At 41.9% G+C, this 22064-nt stretch overlaps 1 pseudogene; it reads left to right on the top strand.

Moving 5' to 3' along the window:
- The window catches only part of LOC120052138, a 55957-nt pseudogene that overhangs the window by 18583 nt on the left and 15310 nt on the right, over positions 1-22064 (top strand).

Here is a 22064-nt window from a genome sequence, read left to right as displayed (position 1 = left end):
CTAAAGGCCATGTCTCCAATGCCACTGTACAGTAATGTCACATTGCTTCAGTCTATACTGCTTGAGGTCATAATAAAATAAACACATCATTTTGTTTCTGTCTCAGGCTAAGTTTGCCTGGGGTGTAGAGTGCAAGGAATTTGAGACTGAAATCACATTCGAGACTGGTCTTGTGGGACCAGACCCTGCATTCCGTGTGAAGCTGACATGGGACAAACTTACCCATGGCCTGAAGCACTACACAAAGAAATACAGTTACTCACTTCATTATAAAGACACATTTCATGGCTTTACTTTGCGCTGGTATTTACTAAACTGTATGAAATAGTGCTCAACTAACTATTTATATTGCAAGTCAATACAATAAATGAAAATGCATTTGAAATGTTTCAGGTTGGTTGAGTACCTCCCTAGTGCTTCTCTATGCAGGAATGAGCCAGGCAAACGCCAAGAACAGTGTTAAGCAAATCAAATTGACTGTGGCTGTTGCCTCCGAGAGAACTCTGATTGTCATTCTGAAAACACCGAAGGTCAGTAGTCTTAGGCCTACTTTTTTTTTACTGAAGTTCATTCTTTTCTCTTCGGTCTCTGATATAAATATACAATTATTGCAGAAGACAGTGTGCGAACAGGCCATGGCTCTCCCCATTGCTCTGCCCATTGGCGCTACCGCTAAAGAGCTGAATGTCACTGACCAGATCTACTACATGTTTTCCAAAGCCAGAGCAGGTGAGAAGAGACAAATATAATTGTTACAAAAAAAACTGTGCAAACTGTGTAATGAATGGTGTTGTGATTCTTAATTTTCTTGACTCCAGCTGAATGCTGCATGGTCAGAGACACACTGACCACATTCAACAACAGGAGGTACAAAAACGAGATGCCCCTCTTGCTACCAAGTTTTGGCTCAGGATTGCACCACAGAGCTGAAATTCATGGTTCTGCTGAAGAAGGATAACCTTCATGAACAAAACCACATCAATGTGAAAATCTCTGACATGTGAGTACAGCAAATATACAGTGTTCTTTTTGTTTACAATTGCCTGAAATACTGTGGAGCATAAAAAATTGCTAAGCCATAGCAGTGCATTTTCAAACGCTGACTCATCTTTGGCAGACAGTTGAGATGCATTGTACATTTTCTGAGCTTCATTTGGAATTGTATTCCTTTTTACAATTGATTACAATTATTCCAGTGATACTGACATGTACCCCAAGGACAATGACGAATTGGTGAATGTCAATGGAATGGAAGTTCCCATCAACAACCTCCCATACCAGCACGCCACAGGTTTCTTATTATGTCTAATAAAATCAAAACCATCTATTTTCACATTAAATTAGTGTTGGAAGTTTTTCAATTCACTTCACAAAAACTCACAATGATTGTCCTCTTCTTGCTTGTAGGTTCCATCCAGATCAGACAGAAATCTCAGGGCCTGTCTCTCTATGCCCCTAGCGATGGTCTCCAGGAGGTTTACTTTGATAAGAACACATGGATGGTGATTATAAGTTTAAACTCACGCGTTCTTCCACTGGACTTATTTACACACACACATACATACACACAAATATATATATTGCCAAGAGTGTGAAAAGCTGTCATCAAGGCAAAGGGTGGCTACTTTGAAGAATCTCAAATATGTAATATATTTTGATTTGTTTAACACTTCTTTGGTTACTACATGATTTCATATGTGTTATTTAATAGTTTTGATGTCTTCACTATTATTCTACAATGTAGAAAAAAGTCAAAATACAGAAAAACTTTTGAATGAGTAGGTGTGTCCAAACTTTTGACTGGTAATGTATATACACTACCGTTCAAAAGTTTGGGGTCACTTAGAAATGTCCTTGTTCTTGAAAGAAAAGCACATTTTTTGTCCATTAAAATAACATCAACTTGATCAGAAATACCAGTCTCAAAACACCAGTCTCAACGTCATCAGTGAAGAGGCGACTTCAGGATGCTGGCCTTTCATGGAATATCTACGCCTATGTAGATATTCATTTTTTTATTTTTTATCAGCGGTTTAACCAGCTACAATAGTCATTTACAACATTAACAATGTCTACACTGTATTACTGATCAATTTGATATTATTGTAATGGACAAGAAATATGCTTTTCTTTTTTTTTTTAAGAAAATTTCTAAGTGACCCCAAACTTTTGAACAGTAGTGAATATACAGTTGAAGTCAGAAGTTTACATACACCTTAGCCAAATACGTTTAAACTCAGTTTTTCACAATTCCTGACATTTAATCCTAATAAAAATTCCCTGTCTTAGGTCAGTTAGGATCACCACTTTATTTTAAGAATGTGAAATGTCAGAATAATAGTAGAGAGAATGATTTAGTTCAGCTTTTATTTCTTTCATCACATTCCCACTGGGTCAGAAGTTTAGATACACTCAATCAGTATAAAGTCAACGCTACCATAAACTGGTTAACTTGGGTCAAATGTTTAGAGTAGCCTTCCACAAGCTTTCCACAATAAATTGGGTGAATTTTGGCCCATTCCTCCTGACAGAGCTGGTGTAACTGAGTTAGGTTTGTAGGCCTCCTTGCTCGCACACGCTTTTTCAATTCTGCCCACAAATTTTCTATAGGATTGAGGTCAGGGCTTTGTGATGGCCACTCCAATACCTTGACTTTGTTGTTCTAGAGCCATTTTGCCACAACTTTGGAAGTATGCCTGGGGTCATTGTCCATTTGGAAGACCCATTTACGACCAAGCTTTAACTTCCTGACAGATGTCTTGAGATGTTGCTTCAATATATCCACATCATTTTCCTGCCTCATGATGCCATCTATTTTGTGAAGTGCACAAGTCACTCCTGCAGCAAAGCACCCCCACAACATGATGCTGCCACCCCCGTGCTTCAAGATTGGGATGGTGTTCTTCGGCTTGCAAGCCTCCCCCTTTTTCCTCCAAACATATCGATGGTCATTATGGCCAAACAGTTCTATTTTTGTTTCATCAGACCAGAGGACATTTCTCTAAAAAGTACGATCTTTGTCCCCATGTGCAGTTGCAAACCGTAGTCTGGCTTTTTTATGGCAGTTTTGGAGCAGTGGCTTCTTCCTTGCTGAGCGGCCTTTCAGGTTATGTCGATATAGGACTCGTTTTACTGTGAATATAGATACTTTTGTACCTGTTTCCTCCAGCATCTTCACAAGGTCCTTTGCTGTTGTTGTCACGCCCTGGCCTTAGTATTCTTTGTTTTCTTTATTATTTTAGTTAGGTCAGGGTGTGACATGGGGAATGTTTGTGTTTTGTCGTTTTGGGTGGTTATATGGTAAAGGGGGTGTTGGGTGTAGTGTATGAGTTTGTGTTGAGTGAATGTTTCTAGGTATGTCTATGGTTGAGTGAATGTGTCTAGGTATGTCTATGGTTGCCTGAGTGGTTCTCAATCAGAGACAGATGTCTTTCATTTGTCTCTGATTGGGAGCCATATTTAAGGCAGCCATGGGCATCATGCATTTGTGGGTAATTGTCTATGTGTAGTGTTTGTGTCAGCACTATTTGTCTGTATAGCTTCACGGTCGTCTGTTTTGTTGTTTTGTTTAGTTTTATAGTGTTCGTGTCATTTTCGTCTTCTTTCTTTAATAAAGAGGATGTACTTTCCACACGCTGCATTTTGGTCCTCACTCTCTCCTATTGACGATCGTGACAGAATTACCCACCAATGCGGGATCAAGCAGCGTGATAAGCGGCAACAGGAGCAGCGCAAGGAGGAATGGCAATGTGAGCGTAATCTGGACTACACTACGTGGGAGGAGATCGACAGGTGGGCGATCGACCCAGGGCGAGTGCCGGAGCCCGCCTGGGATTCTCTGGCGCAGTGCGAGGAGGGATACCGGCGAATGGAGGCAGCACGACGACGCGGTAGGAAGCCTGTGAGTCAGCCCAAAAAATTTCTTGGGGGGGGGGGCTTAGAGGTAGTGGGCCGAGGGCAGGTAGGAGACCTGCGCCCACTTCCCAGGCTAACCGTGGAGAGCGGGAGTACGGGCGAACACCGTGTTACGCAGTAGAGCGCACGGTGTCTCCTGTACGTGTTCATAGCCCGGTGCGGGTTATTCCACCTCCCCGCACTGGTAGGGCTAGATTGGGCATTGAGCCAGGTGCCATGAAGCCGGCTCAACGCGTCTGGTCTCCAGTGCGTCTCCTCGGGCCGGCATACATGGCACCAGCCTTACGCATGGTGTCCCCGGTTCGCCTACATAGCCCGGTGCGCGTTATTCCACCTCCCCGCACTGGTCGGGCGACGGGGAGCATTCAACCAGGTAAGGTTGGGCAGGCTCGGTACTCAAGGGAGCCAGTACGCCTGCACGGTCCGGTATTTCCGGCGCCACCTCCCCGCCCCAGTCCAGTTCCACCAGTGCCTACACCACGCAACAGGCTTCCAGTGTGTCTCCAGAGCCCTGTTCCTCCTCCACGCACTCGCCCTATGGTGCGTGTCTCCAGCCCGGTACCACCAATTCCGGCACCACGCACCAAGCCTCCTGTGCGTCTCCAGAGTCCTGTGCATCCTGTTGCTGCTCCCCGCACTAGCCCTGAGATGCGTGTCCCCAGCCCGGTACCACCAGTTCCGGCACCACGCACTAGGCCTAATGTGCGTCCCCAGGGTCCAGTATGCCCTGTTCCTTCTCCCCGCACTAGCCTGAAGGTGCGTGTCCTTAGCCCGGTGCCTCCAGTTCCGGCACCACGCACCAGGCCTACAGTGCGCCTCATCCGGCCAGAGCCATCCGTCTCCCCAGCGCCATCTGAGCCATCCGTCTCCCCAGCGCCATCTGAGCCATCCGTCTCCCCAGCGCCATCTGAGCCATCCGTCTCCCCAGCGCCATCTGAGCCATCCGTCTCCCCAGCGCCATCTGAGCCATCCGTCTGCCCAGTGCCGTCTGAGCCATCCGTCTGTCCCGAGCCATTAGAGCCGCCCGTCTGTCCCGAGCCGTCAGAGCCGTTAGTCAGTCAGGAGCCGCTAGAGCCATTCGTCAGTCAGGATCTGCCAGAGCCGCCAACCAGACAGGATCTGCCAGAGCCGCCAACCAGACAGGATCTGCCAGAGCCGCCAACCAGACAGGATCTGCCAGAGCCGCCAACCAGACAGGATCTGCCAGAGCCGCCAACCAGACAGGATCTGCCAGAGCCGCCAACCAGACAGGATCTGCCAGAGCCGTCAGCCAGCCATGAGCGTCCAGATCCGTCAGCCAGCCATGAGCGTCCAGATCCGTCAGCCAGCCATGAGCAGCCAGATCCGTCAGCCAGCCATGAGCAGCCAGATCCGTCAGCCAGCCATGAGCAGCCAGATCCGTCAGCCAGCCATGAGCAGCCAGATCCGTCAGCCAGCCATGAGCAGCCAGATCCGTCAGCCAGCCATGAGCAGCCAGATCCGTCAGCCAGCCATGAGCAGCCAGATCCGTCAGCCAGCCATGAGCAGCCAGATCCGTCAGCCAGCCACGAGCAGCCAGGAGCCGTCCAGCCAGGATCCGCCAGAGCCGTCCAGCCAGGATCCGCCAGAGCCGTCCAGCCAGGATCCGCCAGAGCCGTCCAGCCAGGATCCGCCAGAGCCGTCCAGCCAGGATCCGCCAGAGCCGTCCAGCCAGGATCCGCCAGAGCCGTCATCCAGCCAGGATCCGTCCCTCAGTCCGGAGCTGCCGTCCCTAAGTCCGGAGCTGCCCCTTATCCTGGTGCTGCCCCTTATCCTGGTGCTGCCCCTTATCCTGGTGCTGCCCCTTATCCTGGTGCTGCCCCTTATCCTGGTGCTGCCCCTTAGTCCGGTGCTGCCCCTTAGTCCGGTGCTGCCCCTTAGTCCGGTGCTGCCACTTAGTCCGGTGCTGCCCCTTAATCCAGTGGGGTTAATGTGGAGGGTGGCCATTTGGAGGAGGCTACGAAAGCGGGTAGTGACTATGGTGGGGGGGGGACCACGACCAGTGCCAGAGCCGCCACCGTGGACAGACGCCCACCCAGACCCTCCCCTAGACTTTATGCTGGTGCGCCCGGAGTTCGCACCTTAAGGGGGGGGTTATGTCACGCCCTGGCCTTAGTATTCTTTGTTTTCTTTATTATTTTAGTTAGGTCAGGGTGTGACATGGGGAATGTTTGTGTTTTGTCGTTTTGGGTGGTTATATGGTAAAGGGGGTGTTGGGTGTAGTGTATGAGTTTGTGTTGAGTGAATGTTTCTAGGTATGTCTATGGTTGAGTGAATGTGTCTAGGTATGTCTATGGTTGCCTGAGTGGTTCTCAATCAGAGACAGATGTCTTTCATTTGTCTCTGATTGGGAGCCATATTTAAGGCAGCCATGGGCATCATGCATTTGTGGGTAATTGTCTATGTGTAGTGTTTGTGTCAGCACTATTTGTCTGTATAGCTTCACGGTCGTCTGTTTTGTTGTTTTGTTTAGTTTTATAGTGTTCGTGTCGTTTTCGTCTTCTTTCTTTAATAAAGAGGATGTACTTTCCACACGCTGCATTTTGGTCCTCACTCTCTCCTATTGACGATCGTGACAGTTGTTCTGGGATTGATTTGCACTTTTTGCACCAAAGTACGTTAATCTCTAGGAAACAGAACGCGTGGTCGCGTGGTCCCATGGTGTTTATACTTGCGTACTATTGTTTGTACAGATGAACGTGGTACCTTCAGGTGTTTGGAAATCGCTCCCAAGGATGAACCAGACTTGTGGAGGTCTACAATTTTTTTTCTGAGGTCTTGGCTGATTTCTTTTGATTTTCCCATGATGTCAAGCAAAGAGGCACTTAGTTTGAAGGTAGGCCTTGAAATACATCCACAGGTACACCTCCAATTGACTCAAATTATGTCAATTAGCCTATCAGAAGCTTCTAAAGCCATGACATCATTTTCTGGAATTTTCCAAGCTGTTTAAAGGCACAGTCAACTTAGTGTATGTAAGCTTTTGACCCACTGGTATTGTGATGCAGTGAATTATAAGTGAAATAATCAATCTGTAAACAATTATTGGAAAAATTACTTGTGTCATGCACAAAGTAGATGTCCTAACTGACTTGCCAAAACTATAGTTTGTTAATTGTTAACAAGAAATTTGTGGAGTGGTGGAAAAACGAGTTTCAATGACTCCAACCTAAGTGTATGTAAACTTCCAACTTACATATGAATTTTTTAAAACAGTATGTAAACATTATTGAAGTGACCAGTGTTCCATGACTATGTACATAGGGCAGCAACCTCTAAGGTGCATGGCAAAGTAACCAGGATGTAGCTGGCTAGTGACAGTGACTAAAGTTCTGGGCAGGGTACAGGTCCGAGGCCGGCTAGTGGTGACTATTTAACAGTCTGATGGCCTTGAGATAGAAGATGAAATAGAACTGCACCACCCTCTGGAGAGCCCTGCAGTTGCGGATGGTGCAGTTACCGTACCTGGCGGTGAAACAGCACCACAGGATGTTCTCAATGGTGCATCTGTAAAACTTTGTGAGGATCTTAGGGGGCAGGCACCACTCCTCCAGGGCCCTCACCTCCTTCATGTAGGCTTTCTTGTCGTCATTGGTAATCAGGCATACCACTGCTGTGTCGTCTGCAAATGTACTGATTGTGTTGGAAACGTGCGTGGCCACGAGCGGGCTGAGCACGTACACTTGTGGGGCCCTTGTGTTGAGGTGCAGGGTAGTGGAGGTGTTGTTGCCTACCTTCACCACTTGGGGGTGGCCCATCAGGAAGTCCAGGACCCAGTTGCATTAGGTGGGTTTTTAGACCCAGAGCCCCGAGCTTAATGATGAGCTTGGGACAAAGGGTCTAATTCAGGATAGTCGTATTTCTTGTCGAAATGCTGGTGAGTTACCACCGCTCATTATCCAAAAGTTATTTACGGCTGTATGTAATAGTGCAAAGGACGTTCTGGCCTAATAATGTGATAAATAACACACACAAAAAACAAAATAATGCAAAGTTGCTTAGGAGCCATGAACATGTCTACCGGCGTCATCTTGTACCGCTAATGCATTATGTCGATGGCAATTTGAATGCACAGAGATACCGTGATGAGATCCTGAGGCCCATTGTCGTGCCATTTATCCGCCGCCATCACCTCATGTTTCAGCATGTCGCAAGGGTCTGTATACAATTCCTGGAAACTGAAAATGTTCCAGTTATTCTATGGCCTGCATACTCACCAGACTATGTCACCCATTGAGCATGTTTGGGATGCTCTGGATTGACGTGTATGACAGCGAATTCTAGTTCCAGACAATATTCAGCAACTTCGCACAGCCATTGAAGAGGAGTGGGACAACATTTCACAGGCCACGGTCAGCCTGATCAACTCTATGCGAAGGACGGTGTGTCTCGCTGCATGAGGGAAATGGTGGTCACTCCAGATACTGACTGGTTTTCTCATCCATGCCCCTAATTTTTTTTTTAAGGTATCTGTGACTAACAAATCCATATGTGTATTCCCAGTTATGTGAAATCCATAGATTAGGGCCTAATGTAACTCAGTAAAATCTTTGAAGTTGTTGCATTTATATTTTTGTTCAGTATATAACCACTGATCATTACTCTAGGTATAGTAAATACCAATCTGATTCTGCGTATACTGCCTGGCATAAGGCTACAATAATTTTCAAGATGAGTACAACAAGTACATTTGGAAGTATTGAATATAGTAAGTTTTTACCTGCCCTCATTCAACTTCTCTATCCCAACGAAACAGCTGGTAGTCGCTAGGCAACTAGCCTGTGTCTGTCTAACCTCTGAGATAGGAACTATTGAAGTGGGAACAAGTAAGTGCGACTTCGCTATAAAATGTGAACATGCTAATGCTGTTTGGGCAATACTAAAAGAAACCTAACAACCAGGTCACTAATTTAACTGATAGACCTGGTATTTGCAACTTCCTTAAAGGAGCTTAAACATGGAATAACACCTATTGGGTGTGTGGGACCTCTGTCTACCCCTATTTGCCTTACGTGTGCAGTATTTGGCTCAGTGTTGCACTTTTATCCCAGATAATGCTGACAACATCACTGACTGGACCTCCCACATTAAAATAAGAAATTGATAAGCTAAAGCAGCCCGAAGAGTGGGGATGGAATTTGTTTGGTGGCTAAGGGGGAGCATGTAACATATAGGAATTATGACTTTGCAAGATATACTGTTTGTGCTCTTCCTGTTCACTTGCTTTAAGTAATTTAGCATAAAATCGTTCCTCCACTACAGTTTGTATTAATCACTCAAGAAGAACTACATGATGTCTCCGCTTTGGCGGAGGTGTGTCCCTTTAGTGAGTAAGGAGACTGCCCATTAGGTGGTGATAATGCTTATTGCCATAGAAATGTTTTCTATGTAACTCTCCATTTAGAATGTTCAATTAAATGTCTAAAACTCTATCTGACAGTGTATCAGGTATACAAAGGTTGGTTATGCTTATGGAACACCAAAGCATAAAATGGGCAATTGATGGGGTAAAATGGTTTTGTTACATGCTATGTAAATGCTTGAGTTGAATATTACTATATGTACTATTTACTGTTATTTGTCCACTGCTGTCTAGTACACTCTTCATATGCTGCACAAATTAGTTATTTGTTATTGGCTCCTTATCTTTAGCACACTAAAAGGTCCAACCAGGCTAAATTCTTGTTCTGTCTGTTTGGGCTCTAAAGATCTCATCTTAGACACATAAGCTGTGAGAAATGGTTAGAACCTGTTCTTGTTTGTATAATGGGAGTGGAGCCAAATTTTCCTTATCTCTCATGTAAGCTTGCCTGCCCCTTTGGAGGGGTAATCAGTTCTTTGTATAGGTGAAGTATATAAATGACTGTGTGATTCTGTATTTTTTTTAAGTTCCTCTCCAGTTTCATCCTGAGTGTGAACTTCCCTGCAATTGCTTGAATAAACTCTTATAAAGGAGTTCTGCCTGATTCCTCAATCAAGTTTTCCTCAACATTACATGAATGTTCTTTCCTCAAATTTGAAATCAGCTTTCTGAGTATCTATGGAGGGCTGTTTTAAAATTAAGCACAATCCATTAAAAAATATAGTTTTTATTTTAATTCCAGCTATAATACAAATATCGGCAGATACAATGCCTTCAGAAAGTACACATACCCCTTGACTTATGCCACATTTAGTTGTCTGAATTCAAAATTAATGTAAAAAAAAAAAAAAAATCTCACACAATACCCCATAATGAAAAAGTAAAAACATGTTTTTAGAATTTTGGGAAAATGTATTGAAAATTAAATATCTACTTTGCATAAGTATTCACACCCCTAAGTCAATACTTTGTAGAAGCACCTTTGGCAGCGATTACAGCTTTGAGTCTTTCTAGGTAAGTCTCTAACAGCTATACACACCTGGATCGTGCAACATTTGCCCATTATTATTTTTAAAATGCTTTAAGCTCTTTCAAATTGGTTGTTGCTAGACAACCGTTTTCAGGTCTTGCCATAGATTTTCAATTAAATTTAAGTCAAAACTGTAACTCGGCTACTCAGAAAAATTCCCTGTCCACTTGGTAAGCAACTCCAATGTAGATTTGGCCTTCTTCTTTTAGGTTATTGTCCTGGAAAGTAGATTGAAAGAGATTTTCCTCCATTCCGTTTATTTGTTATCCTGAAAAACTCCCCAGTCCTTAATGATTACAAGCATATTGTCACGTCCTGACCATAGTGCTTATGTGTTTTGCTTGTTTTGGTGTTGGTCAGGACGTGAGCTGGGTGGGCATTCTATGTTGTGTGTCTAGTTTGTCTTTTTCTGTGTTCAGCCTAATATGGTTCTCAATCAGAGGCAGCTGTCAATCGTTGTCCCTGATTGAGAATCATATATAGGTGGCTTGTTTTGTGTTGGGGATTGTGGGTGGTTGGCTTCTGTCTTTGTGTTCTGCACCAGATAGGACTGTCTCGGTTTTCACATTTGTTATTTTGTATAGTGTTCACGTTATCGTCTCTTCTTTATTAAATCATGTTGAACACTAGCCGCGCTGCATTTTGGTCCTCTCCTTCACCCCAGGAAGAAAGCCGTTACACATATCCATAATATGATGCAGCCACCACTATGCTTGAAAATACGAAGAGTGGTACTCAGTAATATGTTGTATTGTATTTGCCCCAAACATAACATTTTGTATTCAGGGCAAAAATAGTATTTATTTTCAAATGTTTTGTAGTATTACTTTAATGCCTTGTTGCAAACAGGATGCATGTTTTGGAATATTTGTATTCTGTACAGGCTTCCTTCTATTTACTCTGTCAATTAAGTTAGTTTTGTAGAGTAACTATAATGTTGTTGATCCATCTGTTTTCTCCTATCATAGCCATTAAACTATGTAACTGTTTTAAAGTCACCGTTGGCCTCCTGTTGAAATCCCTGAGTGGTTTCCTTCCTGTCCGTCAACTGAGTTAGGAAGGACACTTGTATCTTTGTAGTGACTGTGTGTATTGATACACCATCCAAACTGTAATTAATAACTTCATCATGCTCAAAGGGATATTCAATGTCTGCTTTTTTTATTTTTACCCATCTACCAATAGCTGCCCTTCTTTGCGAGGCAATGGAAAACCTCCCTGGTCTTTGTGGTTGAATCTGTGTTTAAAATTCCCTGTTCGAGGGACCTTACAGATAATTGTATGTGTGGGGTACAGTGGCGATTTTAGCATGTAAATCTGTGGGATGTGGGATGCATGCCAGCAAAGCCACACAACGCAACACTAAACAATACATTAGTTGCACTATGACGGTGGCAAACGGTGCCACAATCTGTTAGGGCCTACATAAAGCTGTCCCAACAGCAGAGTCCCAACACCAGAGTCCCAACATCTTACCACTGCTCAACCTGTCTGGCAGCAAAACAGTTCAGCCTCATTTGATGCCTTTAAAAAAACATAGCTGATATGGTAGACTTGCTTAAGCAAATGTGGTTTCTACTGACAATTGAGATGTACAAATTATGGCATAAGGGAACGACAAACGGATGAGAGGCAATCCGTAATTTCGATTAAGACATTAATGAGCAAGCGACGACAGACATAGTCAATATAACTATTTGTTCAGCACTTTTGAAATGTACAGCGACAGAATTCAGAACATGGGTCGTTCTTACAGTGTACTCCCTGTACCAGTCAGAACCGTAGAATAAATAAATGGGACACATAAACAGACAATGAAGCTCTTACAATATTTGATGATTACATTTCTCTAAAATAAGTTATAGGCTATTTGTGCACCACCAAGTTAGAACAGTAGATGAAATAAAGAGGTGAAAATAGACCAAATTATTAGGGTGAGGCAGATTGAACGCCGTTTGGGTCTTTGCGTGTCAAAAAAGATACACGTCATATAACACTATTTGACGCGTTAAATAAGCTTTTCAGTTGACACGTCAAAAACACAGATCTATTATAGAATGTTGTGTGTGCTGAATTTGCACGTGCAAGCCAAGCACCACAACTACTAACGTTATGTGTTTACAATACCACATTGGTGAAAATAGACCAAATTATTAGGGTGAGGAACATGGGCTACTAACAGCTTACTACACAGCATACACTTAGTATTAATTTCTTAGCTACAGTATAAATTTCTCCCATGCATATTACATAATTTATGCAGCAGCATAAAATACATTTTTGGACTCACCTCGTGAAGGTGGCGCAGCGGTCCTTTGTAGGCAAATTTTGTCATCAAACTTTGTCATCAAAGTCTGACATTCTCTGGATTTATGGTGGGAACTGAAAAAGAAACACAGCCACTCCATTGAATAGCAGGCTAACGTTTGTGGTTTCTTTGCAACGCTTGCAGTTAGCAACTGATTCCTTCCAAACGACTCATTGTTGAATTTGTGATTTCCGACTTGTGTAATCTTTACGTACAATGGCCGATGAGCACCGAGCACATTTTATCTATAATTTTTCTTCATTATTTCTCTTAACATGTTTTAGGTTCTATTTCTCAGAGTAAAACACTGATTAGACATGATGACAGCTGAACCAAGTTTAATTCTTTCGAGATGGTCAATACAGCTGCATTCAGACAAAACATGTTTACACTACCACAAGTATATACACTCCAATGTAGGCACTCCTGCTTCTCTCCAATCCTTACATCTTTTATGGTTTGACAGGAAGACAAAGTAATAGGGTAATAAACAATCATTTCTCCCACGTGGGACGGTAGCGTCCCACCTCTTCAACAGCCAGTGAAACTGCAGGGCGCCAAATTCAAAACAACAGAAATCCCATAATTAGAATTCCTCAAACATACATGTATTTTACACCATTTTAAAGATACACTTGTAAATCCAGCCACAGTGTCCGATTTCAAAAAGGCTTTACGAGGATTCACAAAAAGCTGAAATATAGATAAAATTAATCACTAACCTTTGATGATCTTCATCAGATGACACTCATAGGACTTCATGTTACACAATACATGTATGTTTTGTTCAGTAAATTTCATATTTATATCCAAAAATCTGAGTTTACATTGGCGCCTTACGTTCAGAAGTTCCAAAACATCCGGTGATTTGCAGAGAGCCACATCAATTTACAGGAATACTCATAATAAACATTGCTAAAAGATACAACTGTTATGCATGGAATTTTAGATGCACTTCTCCTTAATGCAACCGCTGTGTCAGATTTCAAAAAAGCTTTACGGAAAAAGCAAACCATGCAACAATCTGAGGTCGGCGCTCAGAACCCAATCAAGACAAAAATGTATCCGCCATATTGTGCAGTCAACAGAAGTCAGAAATAACATTATAAACATTCACTTACCTTTGATGATCTTCATCAGAATGCACTCCCAGGAATCCCAGTTCCACAATAAATGTTTGTTTTGTTTGATAATGTCCATCATTTATGTCCAAATTCCTTCTTGTTGTTCTAGCGTTCAGTGCACTTTCCAAACTCACAACGCGCGTTCAAGTCCAGCGGAAAGTACGGACGAAAAGTTAAAGTTATATTACAGTCCGTAAAAACATGACAAACAAAGTATTGAATCAATCTTTAGGATGTTTTTAACATAATTCTTCAATAATGTTCCAACCGGAGAATTCCTTTGTCTTCAGAAGTGTGATGGAACAGAGCTCGCTCTCACATGAACGCGCATGGTCAGCGCATATTCAGGTCATGGTAGACCTTAATCAATCCCCTCTCATTCGGCCCCACTTCCCAGTAGAAGCATCAGACAAGGTTCTAAAGACTGTTGACATCTAGTGGAAGCCGTAGGAAGTGCAACATTACCAATATCCCACTGTATCTTCAATAGGAGCTGAGTTGAAAATCGACCAACCTCAGAATTCCTGGTTGGATTTTTTCTCAGGTTTTTGCCTGCCATATGAGTTCTATTATACTCACAGACATCATTAAAACAGTTTTAGAACAGTTTTCTATCCAAGTATACTAAGTATACTAATAATATGCATATTCTAGCTTTTATGGCTTTGTAGCAGGCCGTTTACTCTGGGCATGCTCTTCATCCGGACGTGAAAATACTGCCCCCTACCCCAAAGAAGTTAAGGGGATCGGACCTGACCTCAACCCCTCATTTACCTAATCCACAGATGTCCATCCGTATCCCCTATAGCAATCCTGTGACTTCCTCCCGTCCACCCAGCACATTCCGAAGCCATCTAGCTCCTACAGATACCCATTAACCTGTCTAGCCCCCGGGTTCCGCTAGCAGAACCCCCCCACATTCCACTGAAAAGGCAGCGCGCGAAATTCAAAAAATATTTTTTGAAATATTTAACTTTCACACATTAACAAGTCCAATACAGCAAATGAAAGATAAACATCTTGTGAATCCAGCCAACATGTCCGATTCTTTAAATGTTTTACAGCGAAAACACCACGTATATTTATGTTAGCTCACCACCAAATACAAAAAAGCACAGACATTTCTTTCACAGCACAGGTAGCTTGCACAAAACCCCCAAATAGAGATAGAATTAGTCACTAACCAAGAAACAACTTCATCAGATGACAGTCTTATAACATGTTATACAATAAATCTATGTTTTGTTCGAAAAATGTGCATATTTCAGGTATAAATCATAGTTTTACATTGCAGCTACAATCACAAATATCACCAAAGCAGCTAGAACAATTACAGAGACCAACGTGAAATACCTAAATACTCATCATAAAACATTTATGAAAAATACATGGTGTACAGCAAATGAAAGACAAACATCTTGTGAATCCAGCCAATATTTCAGATTTTTTAACCCTTTCACACGTACCATCACACGGGTGTGATCGTTCTACAGTGGTCCCTGAAGCGTACGATCACACCCGTGTGATTAGAACACTCATTTAGAACGCTTGTTTAGAACGGCCAGTTTCGAATGACGCAACAATCAGCGTTTGAGTTGGCCACACTTTTTTCAGAAACTATTTACACAAACACAGTCCTTACAAAGTTATGTCCAGAATGTGAGCAGTTTATTTTTGGATTCAATGTTCAGATATTCACAGAAGAATATATAGCATAACACAATCATCCTAACCGGAAAAATGTAGGCTACATTTGTCCTAGCGCTAACTGAGGAAAGATTGACCCAACACACGCAGTCATATTTTCTAACTCTCGGCTGACAAACTACAATATGAATTAGCTAATAGCAATTACTATGTATAATTAATCACATCACGGGTGAGCTCACCATTGATCGAAATAATTAGGTAAAGCACTTTTTAGAAATCGAAAGTAATCCGACGATTAGTTTCAGCTCGCACCCATGCATTTTTTCCTCACAGAAACCGAAGACAATAAGAGAAGATGAGATGAGTTTGGTCTGTTTATATTATGCATGTTGAAGGGGTGTGTCATCTACCGTCGTTCACATCCCACCATTCATTTCCGGAAGTCCTCAAAAAATGAGTGAACTCTTACTCACCTCATTTTGTTATAACATCTTTGGTCAAACAGACGATTACGTGAACCCAGAATGCATTGAATGTCAACAAACATGGCTACACAGCTGGAATTAGCTTAGCTCATCATAATCAGTACAACCTTCAAAAAAGTATTTTACACACATAATATGTGCCCATTACAATCTGTGCAAGAATCGGAATGCATGATTTGTCACCTAGATTTGAAAACATGTGAATAAAACCGTAAATACACAAATAATTGCCACACAAAACATTTTCTGATAGTGATTTATTGATACAAGTGGCGCGTGCCGGCAGTCAACCACGTACCCTCTCACTGTAAACCATTCAGTGTTGTTGTTTATGTATGTAGCTAGTGAGCTAAGCTGAAGCATTAGCAATGTCTTTCAAAAGGAGACAACAAACAAATGTGGAAATTCTGGAGATTTTTTAAAAATTCTGACAATGAGTCAGAGTATGAAAGTCAGGAATCAGATTCTGACTGAGTGAGGAGCTGCCCCCCAACCTTGTAGCCATTGAGAACCCTGAATCTGAATTTCCCTTGTCCACTGACGAAGTCCCAGGTCCCTTTGAAGATGCTGGTGGTGATGGAGGCATACCAACAGTGGATGAAGTACAGGAGTTCTGTGGTAGCTGGAAGGCCACCAGTCATTTCACCCCTCCTGGCCCTGCTGTTTGCTTTGACGAGTCCCAGTCTGGAGTGCAACGCCCCTTGCCATTTCCAACTGAGGCAGAGTGCTTCAAGTTGTTTCTGACAGAGGAGCTGGTGGGAGACATAGTAGAGACCAATCGCTATGCCTTGGAGCTACAGGATAAGAGAGAGCCAGGAGTGGGGGACAACCACAATTAGTGAAATGTATACATTCCTGGTGACAGTAAAGACTGCTTTCTAGTTCTGCTGCTATGACTGCATTTCATCAACGCTACTACCATCCTAAATGACCCGTTATACAAAATAAGAAATGTTAACAGCTGGCAGTAAAGTGGCATGACAAACGAGACGTCCATGTCCTCTCCACTGTCAATACAGCAACCATGTCGGCCACAGGGAAGGTGGACCACCTGACGGGAGAGAGAAACAAACGTCCATGTCCTCTCCACTGTCCATACAGCAACCATGTCGGCCACAGGGAAGGTGGACCACCTGACGGGAGAGAGAAACAAACCAGACAGAGAACCATCAAACCAGACTGCGTGCTTGACTATTACCTCAAAATGGGGGCAGTGGATAAGGCTGACATGATAAACAGCTTTGTGGAATGCACTCAGAAAACGACCAAGTGGTATAAGATATTTTTCCAGGGTAGCGTCAAAATACAACATGCCAATACTTCTGACGCATTTAGCATTGTTTTACAGAACTAATAGAATAATGTAACTAGCTACATAAGCACGATTGAATATAACACCATAAAAGGTGAGTAACATGAGTAACGTTACCTAGCGTGTCCGCGGTTATAAGGAATATACACAAATATATTATGCTCCATTCACACAGTGAGCTACAGTAGAAACGGTATAACACGACACAATAACGTAATTAGGCACTTACTTTGATAGAAACGCAGTCTTGATTTGAAGATGGGTCTCTGTAGTGACGCTTCTAGCACTGAGACGCTGTGCCACTTGGGAGTCATAAGGCCAGGGTAGCTTCGAAATACAACACATGCTAATACTTCCCTGACGCAATTAGCATTGTTTTCCAGAGCTAATAGGAGAATGTAGCTAGATACCTAAGCATTGAGTATAACACCATAAATGTTATGAAATGAGTAACGTTACATCGCGTGTCCGCGGTTATAAGGAATATACACAAAAACATGACGTTACAGTAGAAACGACATAACACGACATGCAGAAACTATTATAACGTATTAAGGCACTTTGATAGAAACGCACACATTTCCAAAGGTATTATTGGTAACGAAAACAACTTTGATTTCGATGCAGGCGACAGGTGGAAAATATGAACAGTGTATGCAGGACGGCAGATGAGTAAATGTCTGCAGACTTGAACTGCACAAACAATTGAGAAGTGTTTGGGGAATTTTGTCCGGGTCAGAAATGTCAAAAAAATTAATTGGTCCGCAAAAGTAAAAATGACTACTTTTATGTGAATGAATGAGGCGGAACACACCTCATTTCAAACTGTTATTAGAAAATAAAAAACTTGTTAGAAAATAATTTAAAATTGACAAATAAAACAGGCTGCGTGCTTTGGTTTGAGGGCAGCGCAGATTAAATGTACTGTTACATAACAATCACATTCTTGAATGGAGAGAACGTTCTAACATCACGTGCATAAAAAAACTCACGCTGGGGCGACCGTTAGAAATATTTAGAACTCACGCATGAAAGGGTTAAGTGTTTTACAGCGAAAACACAATATATCATTATATTAGCTTACTACAATAGCCAACCACACAACCGCATTTATTCACCGCAAAGGTAGCGATAGCAAAAAAAACAGCAAAAGATATACATTTATTCACTAACCTTGACAAACTTCATCAGATAACAGTCCTATAACATCATATTACACAATACATATATGTTTTGTTCGAAAATGTGCACTTATTGATGAAGCCGATGACTGAGGTGGTATACTCCTCAATGCCATATTATGAATCCCGGAACATATTCCAGTCTGTGCTAGCAAAACAGTCCTGTAGCATAGCATCCGCGTCATCTGACCACTTCCGTATTGAGCGAGTCACAGGTACTTCCTGCTTTAGCGTTTGCTTGTAAGCAGGGATCAGGATAGACTTATGATCAGATTTGCCAATTGGAGAGTGGGGGAGAGCTTTGTATACATCTCTGTGTGTGGAATAAAGGTGGTCTAGAGTTTTTTCCCCTTCTGGTTGTACGTGACATGCTGGTAGAAATGAGGTAAAACGGATTTAAGTTTGCTTGCATTAAAGTCCCCGGCCACTAGGAGCGCCGTTTCTGGATGAGTATTTTCTTGTAGAAGTGATGTCCTTTTACCCGTCAGGTAGGTAGTAGCAGTGCCAATACCACCTCCACTCTCTGCTGTCTGCCACCTGCAACCCAGCTCCCTCTGAACACAGATAGACCACATATTAACCACACAACATGGTTAATACATGGTCAAATCAACCGATATAGGACTTCTGGATCTGATACTGATCCCGATTTTAGAATGGAAATATTTCCCAATAACTGATATACTGTATACACAGTGCTTTAAGAAAGTATTCACACCCTTTGATTTTTTTCCACATGTTGTTGTGTTACAGCCTGAATTTAAAATGGATTAAATGTAGTATTTTTGTCACTGGCCTACACACAATACCCCATAATGTTAATACGTTTTTTAGAAATTAATTAAAAAATAAAAAGCTGAAATGTCCTGAGTCAATAAGTATTTAGCCCTTTTGTTTCGGCAAGCATAAATGAGTTCAGGAGTAAACATAATGAGTTGTATGGATTCACTCTGTGTGCAATAATAGTGTTTACCATTACCTCATCTATGTACCCCACCAGTGCCAACCTGTCATTCAGAGCAGGTGGGGCAGAGCCTGTTTTGCTTGTTATTTTGGAACATATCAGTTTGCAAACAATGTAAAAAAAAATGTATTGAGTTAGTAAAGCAGCATACAAACATGGTCTCTTTTTTGCTTTCTTGAGTAAGGCAGCTCCAAAATGCAGGTGTCTCAGCCTAGCTCAGTGCTTTCTGTTGTGGTGGGGTTAGCCAGCAGAAAATACAGTGCTTGGCGCTTGATTGGCTCAGTTTCCTGTCATGATTGGCTCAGATTTCTGTCACTTCTAAGGTGAGAGCTTGAAAATGTTAGCCCATTGGGTTCTGCCATAGAGTTATATTAGAAGTGCCCATCCAAGAAGGCTCAAGGTCATTGGCCACAGATAGAATGACATCAAATCACGTTATATCTACAGTAGCTTTGATTGGACTGATCATGTCAACGTCTTACTTTCAAAGTCTTAGCTAGCAGTCATCATCAGTTGTCATCAAGTCGACAATCTACTGGCAAATCCTTTTTAATCCTTGTCATATGTTGGATTCTGGGTTAAACTTGGAACATTGCTATCCTATGATACATCAGAAGTATCTGAGGGGTGATAGAGAATGGTTTTAACCTCAGAAGTTAACTTCTTTGGGATAGGGGGGCGCCATTTCGACTTTGTAAAAAAACGTTCCCAAATTAAACTGCCTCGTACTCAATTCTTGCTCGTACAATATGCATATTATTATTACTATTGGATAGAAAACACTCTCTAGTTTCTAAAACCGTTTGAATTATATCTGTGAGTAAAACAGAACTCATTTTGCAGCAAACTTCCTGTCAGGAAGTGAGAAATCTGAAATCGGGCACTCTGTTCCAGGGTCAGTTTATTAATTTGCATGTAATCTATGGGTCGACATGCACTGCATACGCCTTCCCCTAGATGTCAGTAAGCAGTGAGAATTGGGGGGGGAATGGGGTGTCTAGGTAGATATGAGGCCGTACAAAAGCTCTTGGAACCGGGTGTGCAGTCTTTTCAACGTTCGTCATGACGCAAGACAGACCTCAGGATTGCATTCTGAAAAGCTCTCGTTATAGGCGTTAGATATATCCGGCTCTGATTTTATTCGATATAGGTGTTAAAAACATCATAATGTAGTTATTTTAAACCGAGTTGTATCAGTTTATATCAGTATATTGCGATTTTCGGTATTTTATTTGCGTTATGGTTATGGTGAGTTGGACACGTCTTGGACACGTCTTCGCCACATGGCTAATGTTTGCTGCTAATTCCAAAGTTGAAGACGACAATCTACAACCGAGCAACGATTATTCTGGACAAAGGACAACTTGCACAAGATTCTGATGGAAGCTCATCAAATAGTAAGAACTATTTATGATGTTAATTCGTTGTTCTGTTGAAAAATGTTAAACTATTATTCCGCCATTAATTTCGGTGCGGTCTCGCTTTAACGCACGCTGTATGTCGTAGTAACGTTAATTTTAAAAATCTAACACAGCGGTTGCATTAAGAACTAATGTATCTTTCATTTGCTGTCCAACCTGTATTTTTTAGTCAAGTTTATGATTAGTTATTGATTAGATTAGGTGCCTCTCCCAAGATTTCTCCCGACATTTTGTTTGCATTTTGGCTACTATTCATATTGTATAACCACGGTTTGTGCCGCTAAATATGCACATTGTCGAACAAATCATATATGTATTGTGTAATTTGATGTTATAGGACTGTCATCTGAAGAAGTTTGAGAAGGTTAGTGAATAATTTTATATCTTTTGCTGTTTTTTTCATTATCGCTACTGTTGGCTTGAATCAATGCTGTTGTGTGGTTGGCTATTGTAGTAAGCTAATATAATGCTATATTGTGTTTTCGCTGTAAAACACTTAAAAAATCTGAAATATTGGCTGGATTCACAAGATCTTTGTCTTTCAGTTGCTGTACACTGTGTATTTTTCATAAATGTTTTATGATGAGTATTTAGGTAATTCACGTTGGTCTCTGTAGTTATTCTAGCTGCTTTGGTGAGATTTTGTGATGGTGGCTGCAATGTAAAACTATGATTTATACCTGAAATATGCACATTTTTCGAACAAAACATATGCTATACAATAAATATGTTATCAGACTGTCATCTGAGGAAGTTGTTTCTTGGTTAGTGACTATTTATATCTTTATTTGGTCGAATTTGTGATAGCTACCTATGCAGTAAAAAAATGGTGGGAAAAAAAAGTTGAGTCTTTTGCTATCGTGGTTAGCTAATAGAAATACATATTGTGTCTTCCCTGTAAAACATTTTAAAAATCAGAAATGATGGCTGGATTCACAAGATGTGTATCTTTCATCTGGTGTCTTGGACTTGTGATTTCATGATATTTAGATGCTAGTATTTACTTGTGGCGCTATGCTAGGCTATGCTAGTCAGCTTTTTTACTGATGAGGGTGCTCCCGGATCCGGGATGAGTACCAAGTAAAAGTTAAAAACGTTGGTGTCTCTTCCACAGGACGGTTGAGCTAATGTAGGCTAATGCGATTAGAATGAGGTTGTAAGAAACAGGAACATTTCCCAAGACATAGACATATCTGATATTGTCAGAAAGTTTAAATTCTTGCTAATCTAACTGCACAGTCTAATTTTCGGTAGCTATTACAGTAAAAGAATGTCATGTTATTGTTTGAGGAGA

The sequence above is a fragment of the Salvelinus namaycush genome, chromosome 8 (assembly GCF_016432855.1).
Source record: "Salvelinus namaycush isolate Seneca chromosome 8, SaNama_1.0, whole genome shotgun sequence".
Taxonomy (NCBI): domain Eukaryota; kingdom Metazoa; phylum Chordata; class Actinopteri; order Salmoniformes; family Salmonidae; genus Salvelinus; species Salvelinus namaycush.
This window is presented reverse-complemented; position numbering and strand designations above follow the sequence as displayed.